Below are 9,768 nucleotides of genomic sequence, written 5' to 3'. Positions count from 1 at the left end.
TTCCATCTGCACCATGAAATAGTGTGTAAAACGCAATGGCTTTGGCTTTGAAATGCACTACCCAGCAGAGGGAACCTACAGAAACTGCTGAATTTATCTTGAAATCATGTGAATCACTACAACTTAACACAGCTGGAGGCCACTTAACTTGGTGTGTGATTTTGAAGGAGTTTGGTTACACCTGAGCTAATTTAGGATTGCTATTTCCAAGGGGCGTGGACACTTATCCAACCTAGGTATTTCAGTTTTTATTTTTAATTAATTTCCTACAAATTTCTAGAATATTTTTTTCACTTGGAAAGTGGGGTAGGATGTGTAGATAATTGAAAAAAAGAAAAAAAAAACATTTTAATGCATTTCAATTCCAGGCTATAAGGCAACGAAAGGTGAAAATTTTAAAAAGGGGTGTAGACTTTTTGCAGGCACTGTATCACCTGTTTTTGTGTAATTGCTAGTTGTAAATGATTTCAACAAGCTCCATTTTTTTCTTGATACAGTAGTATAATTGAAGTACAACCTTCATGTTCAGCCTACTGTACACTTTTTTTTTTTTTTTTTGCAGTTCTGAATTTAAAACCCGCTTCTCATGTCCTTCACATTGGACGCTCATTAGGTTACTTCCACCATCAGAGTGAGCTGATGTGATCGAGGTCTGCCAGCCCGCAAAATTGGTTTCATCTTGATCTGCTGCTGATGGAAATAAACAAGCCTGTTTTCAAATTGCTTTCAAGTTAAACTGAGTAGCACATGGGAATGTAGCTTTAATAGTCGGTATGCTGAATAGAAAAATATCCGAACGCTGTTATCAGAATGCTCCAATTCCCCTTTGAGGAAAATAAACAAATATTTGAACAACCTTGATAAATCAGGTGAACTGCCTTTGACTTTATAGAGATATTCAGCAAAAACAAATAAATAACTGCATGAAGCTGAACGGGGTGTCGTTTTCACTGTGGACAATAGAATGTTCATTTTTAAATTAATCTTTATGGGATTCTGTTAAGTGGAGAAACTTGGAAACATAGATTTTACCTGGCCTCAATTGTATTTAACAACCTAGTTAAAAAGAGACCAAAAGGTCCCTTCTGTGCAACACAGGTTTTTGACAGTCACTTGGTTTGCAATTTTCACATATCCAACGCTATCTCTTGGAAAATGAACATCACTCATCTCTAACCTGACAGGGTTCAGTTTTATGCTATTTCCTACACGCATGGAATGGAAGATAATTCTCTTAAACTGTTGGTCTGAAACATCTAGATCTTGTTAATTTGATTTCTTCACATCCATTCTACATCATGAATCTGCTAATGTTGGTCATCTGGAGAAAAATCTTTCAGACATGAGTGAAAATTACATTTCTTTGTTTAAGATGGTTCCAAAATTCAATTAAACATAAAAGGTTTTGTATTTACTTTATAAATATTAAATTAATATTTATTATTAATATTATCAAATACATATAACTTTTGGAAAATAAATATATGTGTTTACTTCTATTATACAGCACCACCAAAATATGTGTAGACATTTGTTATTACACACACCTAGCCAGCCAGCCAGCCAGCCTTCCCTTGTAGATAAAAGTACTGAGATAGCCTACCAACCTGACACGCATATATTTTTTTCAGTAAGTTCCAAATAATTATTATGTTTTAAGAGCTATTGTGTTGTTGCATGAATAATTGGTTGAATCTTATTTTTCAAACAAGTTACAAAGATTATTCGTCAAAGGTTCTTCCCATGAATATTTTGTTAATTTTATTTTTTTATAAAATCATTCCTCCAAAGAAATAGCCTGTTCTTTTTTAGTGCTAGTACAATAAAATAAATCCGTAAGTAAAACCAGTTAAGGCAATTTGGTGAGGCCAGTAGTTTACAGTAAATTAGTGTGCACCAGTAATTTTAATAATCGTATACTCACCTATATAAGGTATATATACTCACTTATATACGTGCTAACTGTAAATAAACTTGTTTTGTGAATAATGTATTTACACAGTATTTGGATAAAGTTAAATGGTCTCAAAATCAAACTCATCCAGTCCTCCTCCCCACATACTGCAAAAGCAGGTCTTAAAAGGCTATTTGTACACCACAGGAAACAGTAGCTTATTAGGGTAATTTTGCTTGGACCAGTTTCAATATCTTATTGAACATGGGAACTGAGGAGAAAGTAGCTGCATCACTTAGCAGTACTGAAAGAACACACACACACACACACACACACACACACACACACACACACTACTATATATATATATAATATATATATATATATATATAATAACCCTCAGTCCAAAGCATTTCTTTGATGATGTATTCAGTATGTTGTACATAGGCAACTCAACAACTGGGACAAAGTATCAATCAAATCAAACACTATTTCAATTTCCAAGTTGCTTTAATTTGATTCAGTAAATGCAGTCAGAAATGTTTCCCAACAACGCAGCACAGTGTGTAAGGCTATGGAATGTATGTGATGCAGAGGCATATAAAAATGGATGTCACTTGATTGGATAGAATTAATTGTACCAGTGTCATTTAACTACAACAGATACAATGCAGTGCCGTACCTCCTGACACTAACTTGTTTTAAGTAATTTCTCTGGTAATACATATAGTGTCTCTAATTACTGTGTATTTACATAGTAGTTACTTAGTAAATACATGTCTACTGACACATAGTTACAATGTTATTATGCAGTTTCAATGTACTTCATGTGTAAGAACACAACTGTATCAGAAAAGGGTTAGGGTTCAGGTTGTATTGTGCAAAAAGATGTACCCATTAAGTACATTGCAATTATGCATAACAACATGGTAATTATGTGTAAGTAGATATGTATTTACTAAGTAACTACTATGTAAATACACAGTAATTAGAGGCACTTAATGTAAAGTGTTATCATTTATCTTATTAAAATTACCTAAAATCTATTTCAGAGCAGTTAAAAATTACCCATCAACCAGACTGATACTGTTAGAGGGGAGTGATGTGTCCACATACATCCCTGATAGTCTCCTTGTGAAGGCAAAGTGGTGGCAGAAATATATCATGCCTCAGCTCCACACAAACATTGGAAATCACTTTGCAGCCAGCTACAAAACTTTGAGCAAACAGCGTAAAGTAACCTATCAGCTGCCATGCTTGTTATTCAGAGAGAAACAATCTTTCTTTTATAAAAATAAAAAAGAGATAATCCCACTAGAACATTTTTTATCTTCCATTATGGAATCAGCCATTAAATTAATTTAACTGAATACCGTTATAATTGACCCAAAACCCAAACAAAACTCTTAAAAAATGAAATTTCAATTTTAGTTAAATAGTGATGTTTGATGCTCTGTTACTGGGTTATTTTGATCTTACTTTACGCTGATGCCCAGAAGAGACCATTCATATTGCAAACCAATGTCCTCTTTCTACACCATGTTAGGCTGCCTGTCAATTTTGTATCCAGGTCATTCTCATGCAAGTGATAAAAGGTATTATTATACGCTGTACCAAGCAAAGTCTATTTTTATACTGCATGTGAAGAACAAACTCAAGGATTTTGATTCAAACAAACAATGCTTACATAACATGAGTGGTTGTAAATGTTACTTTGCTTATGGTGAACATTGCAAATAAAAAAAATACGTATGTTTTAGAGATGAAACAAGAATTAAGTTGTGGTATTAATGAAGCACATTTTCAAAGACTACAGATTCATTCTTTATATTATGTATTTTAAATTAAATATTTCAGTCAGTATTTCAGTGCTGTCAACATAATAAGTTGACAACAGTGAAATACTTTAACTTAAAACATTAAATTGCAAAATGATTTAGTAGAACTAAGTAAAACACATTTCATTTGCACAATTTGTATGATCTATTGTGCTGATGTAAACCTGTTTTATTTAAGGAGTACTAAGATTTAACAGAAAACCATGCAGGAGGAATCTAATAGGACATTGTATTGGTTTAGATATTACCCCTCTGTAGGTTACAGTACATAATATGCTTCCCAGTGCAACTTCTATAAAGGTTGCGCCCTAATAGGTAGGTAAATTTACAATGTTAATTAACAATATGTGAATATTTAAATGCGTTATAGTTAAAACGCTGCATCCTGGTACTGTTGCTTCAGGTCACATATTCAGCAGCTGCACAACCGGAGTTTGTTTGAACTACATGGGTTTAGGTAACAGAAGGAGGCTGTAACCTTTAACCTACAGCGCTGTATGTCAGATATCTGTATAACCAACTAAGCATAAGAAAAACAAAGAACCAAAATATCTTCAATGCCACACAAAGAATTGGCTTTGATAATGCGGCTATTGCTAATAGAGGAAAGAAAAATGGTTTTAAAATCTCACTCAACACACTTATATCTTGTTTTTGGATTTCCTTTTGCTAATGAGTGCAATTCTTATCAAGAGGGTTTTGTTGCTCCAATGTATATGTTAAATATTTATAGCAACGGGAACACAAAACCATTGTGAGAATGAAAGAAAAGCTTATTTACTTATTACTATAATAATAATAACATCAATCCCACCACCAGTTGGCCTGAGGCACGTTTGGTTTTCAAAATGTCCCCGGACACATGGTAAGAATTAAGTAGCCTACACCCCTGGCATGGTGGTTATTAATTGATCCACGAAACTCAGTTCCTTTCCATTCACTCCAAAACCACTTTTGGATGGAGCAACCCAGCCCCGGAAATAACCCTGCTCAGATTCCTAATCACTGGAGGTCTATTTATACATAGTAAACAAAGCTTTAATATTTGGGAACAAGTTGCTTTCGAAGAGCTCTAAAAGTGGATTGTGGTTGGTTGGTGGTGACAGCTCAGTAGAGCTCCCCAGAATGAATGAAAGAGAGTGATACTGTGAGAACACACTGTGGGGGCTGCACTAGCAACTGGTGTACATAAAAACAGGCTGAGTCTGTAAGAGCTATCAGTGCCTGAGTTACTACTGCAGAGAACATTGACTTTCCAAGAGAACTGGTATCACTTGCAACTAAAGACATACAATCGAGACCAAAAAGTTAACTGCATATATAGCCATTGCTCAAGGTAAGGCAAGATGCTCATATGTTCGAATTTGAATTGCATTTTGTTTTTAAATACTGATATTGCTTTTCATTTTGGTTGAATAAAGCTGAATTATAAAATGAATGAATAATGAAAAGCGATGTTATTGACTTAGTATGAGAAATTATGAAAAATAAATATACACTATGTGGGATATTTGATGTAAATATTAATATTAATTAATATTTTACCTTTGAATTGTAGCTACCTATATATTTGTTTCCACTTTTGATAGACAGTATTTTAAATGTATTAACGTAAATGTATAGCATATTTCAACAATATATATTCCAGAATATGCTTTGGAATTACTGACACAAATCAAGTGTTATCAAACAATTTAAAAAGTGTTTACTTCAGTCTTTAATTAACACCTGTTAGGTATAAATAAATAAATAAATAAAAAGAACCACATAACTTAGTAACATAATTAAATGGCTCTTAACCCTTTCAGGCATGAAATAAATGTATTTTCCATTTCTTTATATGGGGAAAAATGTCATCCTCATATGAGGCTATCATGGATTTGTGTCTTCCATACATCCCTGTATAAAGATTTTTTATCCATCCCCGTACGAGGTCTCCATGCAAGAAAAGGGTTAAGGATACTCGGGGCTTGTTTGTCAGTTTTGTAAAATTAACATGGAATTTTCTCTTTTCAAAAAAGGAGTTGATAATTAAACAGTTGGAAAATAAGCACATTAATTTCAATTGACCCGATTCCTAAAGAAAGTGTGAATGGGAAGCATTAAAGAACAGAGAAACCATCCACCTATTTTCAGTATCATTGATATCTGTATAAGACAACTTTTTTGTTATGATTTTTGTGCAGTGAGAACACTTTTTTGATTTTTGCAAGTGTTAAAAGTGCTGTCCACATTTAAGATATATCATATGTGCGAGTCTTTTTGGAACGAATATTAAATTCCACTAACAATACATACTTCGTATATTGCAGCAGGTCGCCGACATTTCTGGAGCAAAATGGTGTGATATGCGCAAATATTTATGGCTTTACCATAATTGATTAGAAGAAAAAGGGAAATATTTGAGAATCTGATTGATCTCAGTAACAAAACTGATTTCATGACTTATTGTATAGTAGTATTTACAGTAATTCAGCACATTGCAGTCTGAATTACTGTATGTCCTGGATGATCTCCTGTGTTATGTCAAGGAAAATAATGAACCCCTAGATAGATTTTGCAAACTTGCTCGGATTGCATTATTCTGTTTCTCAAGTTACTTTGTATACTGAATATTTCATAATAAATGTATGTATATGCAACTATCATTTAACTTGAGGACATGGACTTTATAAAATTGTGTAATGGACACAAACTATTTTCTTTTAATATGTTGCATGCATACACATTTATATCAGGATGACATCACAAAGTGAAGGATTTTATTAAGTCTGGAAGGTTGTTGTTATTTTCTTAAAAGTAAAAAAACCTTAAAAGATGATGTTATAAGTATGGTAGTTATTTTATTTTAGTTTTTTTTTTAAATCATACTGGGGGTTCAGTATTTAGGATGAGTTTAATTTACACATCATGAATCAGAATCTGAAATACCATGCCAATAAATTATTAACCAAGCTTATCTCTGTCAATCATATGGTGCTGGTAATATCTACCAGGACCATCTAAACTGACAGACTGAACCCCAACATAGTTTGGTGTCTAAGACTCAAAGCATTAGCTTTTGTTGATTGATAATTCTCTCCTCAGCCAAAAAAAAGACATAAAAACTGTGATTTCCTTCCTGTGCATGCCTTCAGCTGTAATACATTGCCTTTTTTTTCTGTATATGGGAAACTCGATTTACATCCTTTAGAAAATCTCTGTAATTCAAGCCTGTTGAACTGTACTCCTTAAAGGAGAATCTGCTGGAGGGTCCTGAATGTCATTGACTAGTTTATTGGAGCACCCAACAGCTCTTACAAACATGAAATGAATAAAAACAAGCAGAGAAAGACAGAGCTCTATTCTATAGCAAATGTGTATGTGCTGTATACATACAACTTAGCTTTGTTAAGTCTGCAGTTGAAGATATATATATATATATATATATATATATATATATATATATATATATATATATATATATATATATATATGATAGTGCACACATCTGCTGTTCCGATATTAATGAACTACAGAATCAAACATATTACAGAATATCGCCGAGCAGTTTGAGCCATTCCTGGTTCTACAGTTAGTTTAGTAAGGCACACCTGAGCTTATTACCTATACACTGTGGCTAATCAAGCTCGTAATAAAACCTAGCATGGGTGAAAATGCTATGCAAAAGGAGTCTTATTTCCATCCCTGTGATGTCCACTCCATGAGAGAGCAGCTACCCATAACCTTATATTACATTTCTTTTATAATATATAGTTAAACAGTAACAATAATTTCGATGCGATGGAATTTCCATCTCACACAAACTACTGCATCGGATGCAAAGACATTGCACATGGCTGTATGACACTAATATCATGGTGTAATATATATATATATATATATATTTTTTTTCAAAAGTTTACACCATAGCATCATTTCACACACAGTTATAAAGTATTATATTTTGTAACAGCACTGACCTTTTCTGTAAACCACATGTTTACATTTTATTCATTTTGCACCAGTTCCCCACATGGCCAGGAGAAATAATCTATGAATCCAATTCTGTCAGTTAATTTATTATTGTTCTCAAATGGTAACCTGCTTATGAAAGGCAGGCTCCAGTTTTGTGATTTGTGTCATCCAGCTCTTCTCTAGGATCCAATGAAGTCCTGGTTTCAGTAATAATTTATTACTACCTTTTAAACAGGTCATGCTGGCTGGTGATTGTAATTTATGGCTATTTAAGCAAAGATACACATGTGGGCTCTGCCAGGCAACAAACATTTCAAAATGCTGTAGGCAGTATCAAGGGGTCAGCGACTCATTATCCAGATGCTTTATTTATGAGGCAGAGCATTCACAAGTTAAAAACTCCAGAACTATAATGCCAACAACCTGAAATCATCACAGTTGAGGTAATTCAAAACTAGGTTTCATTAAATGAAAGTATAAAGGCAAATGTACAAATATGAATCAATTATACATGAATCGATGGTTGGAAATTCTAGCCTGTAATTAGTTAAAACCTCATCATAGGAGCAAAAATAGACTTAACTATTGCCCTGACATCCTTACAACACATGGCAATATTATCCATCTGTCATGCAATTGGTTCACATCACTGTCAGCCCCGCCCCTTTTCAAGCATTCAACTCTGCAATGTAAACAAATACGACGGCTGGTATATAAACTAGATTATGCAGCAGTGAGCAAGCCAAAAAAAAAAAAAAAAAAAAAAACTTTGATAACTATGCAGTATGTACTTCAAAAATATTTTCTGTTATTTATTTCTGTTATTTATTAATTTAAGTATGGTGTATCTGCTATATTTAAACAAATAATAAAGTCGTATTTACTATCCAACCTTTCTTCACTTATGTTCTTGATTGATTCATATATTAAACATGTACGGCACAGCTGCCAACATTGAGAGATGAAAATAAGGGAGACTTTTAAAAAGGGAAGGGAGGAGGCTCTCCGTCAAATTCCAGAAAACATTACGTATGATAATACCATGTGACCTGGTACTCTTTAAAACACACTTCAATTACTATAAATGTACTCAAACCGTATTTTAACTGTCAACAGAAACAGTAAACGCTTGCTTACCTTTTACTATCTGAGTGGTTTTGGTCTTCCCGTCCTAAAAAATAAAAAATAAATTCCTGGCAATAGCAGAGTCTGGGAAGAAATTTCCCACACAGGTATTAAATTCTTCCCAGAAAGCAAAGGGGAAGTTTCGTTTGGAGACTAACATTGCAATTTTTGTATCAGCATATGTTACTTTCTACACCTCCGTTCTCCCATTGGTAATACAAGTTGTTATGGTGCCACTTGTTTTCTGCGAATCAATTGCATTTTCGTGCTTCTGTGATTTGTCATGTTGGACTACGCTGCCCCGACCACCGTGCTCTACAGTGAAATCAATTCTGCACACCTTACATAATGTGTGTCCTCGATCGAACTTGGGACAAGAAATGGAAAATGCTTCGCTCCAAGCTGGTTGGTAACTGCATGAGTACTTTTAGATGCCATTATAGCTGTGAGAGTGTGACTGTCCAGAAACTCGAAAACAGCGCTCAAAAATTAAGAACCAATGAGCGTGGAACCCCCAAAATGAAATGTTCATTACGTTCATTGGTTCAACTTTCACTTGTACCTTCACTCGTGCCGGGCTTCCCCTGGTCCTAAAAACCGTTTACTGCGGCTTTGGGCATTGTTTTTGACATTTTGAAACAATTATAATTTGTTTGAAATACTCTAGAAATTGGGGAGAAATTATATTACGGGAGCTGTCCGGGAGAATGGGTCAAATTACGTGAAATATGGAGTGTTGACAGCAATGGTACACCAGACTCAACTCATAGTGGAAAATGAAATGCCCCTTAGGAACACTGTTGTTACCTCCAGAGTGTGGCTTCGGGAATTATATCCCCCTGTTGGTAACAATAGTCTTCCTTCTGGGCAATTGTTTTCCACAACCCTTCTCACAAAGTTTCATGAAAACTCTACTTCATTTAGCAAGATGAATGAAAAGAAAAAACAATTCCC

The sequence above is a fragment of the Polyodon spathula genome, chromosome 11, assembly GCF_017654505.1.
Source record: "Polyodon spathula isolate WHYD16114869_AA chromosome 11, ASM1765450v1, whole genome shotgun sequence".
Classification (NCBI taxonomy): Eukaryota; Metazoa; Chordata; class Actinopteri; order Acipenseriformes; family Polyodontidae; genus Polyodon; species Polyodon spathula.
The sequence above is the reverse complement of the archived record's forward strand: the minus strand, read 5'-3'. Positions refer to the sequence as shown.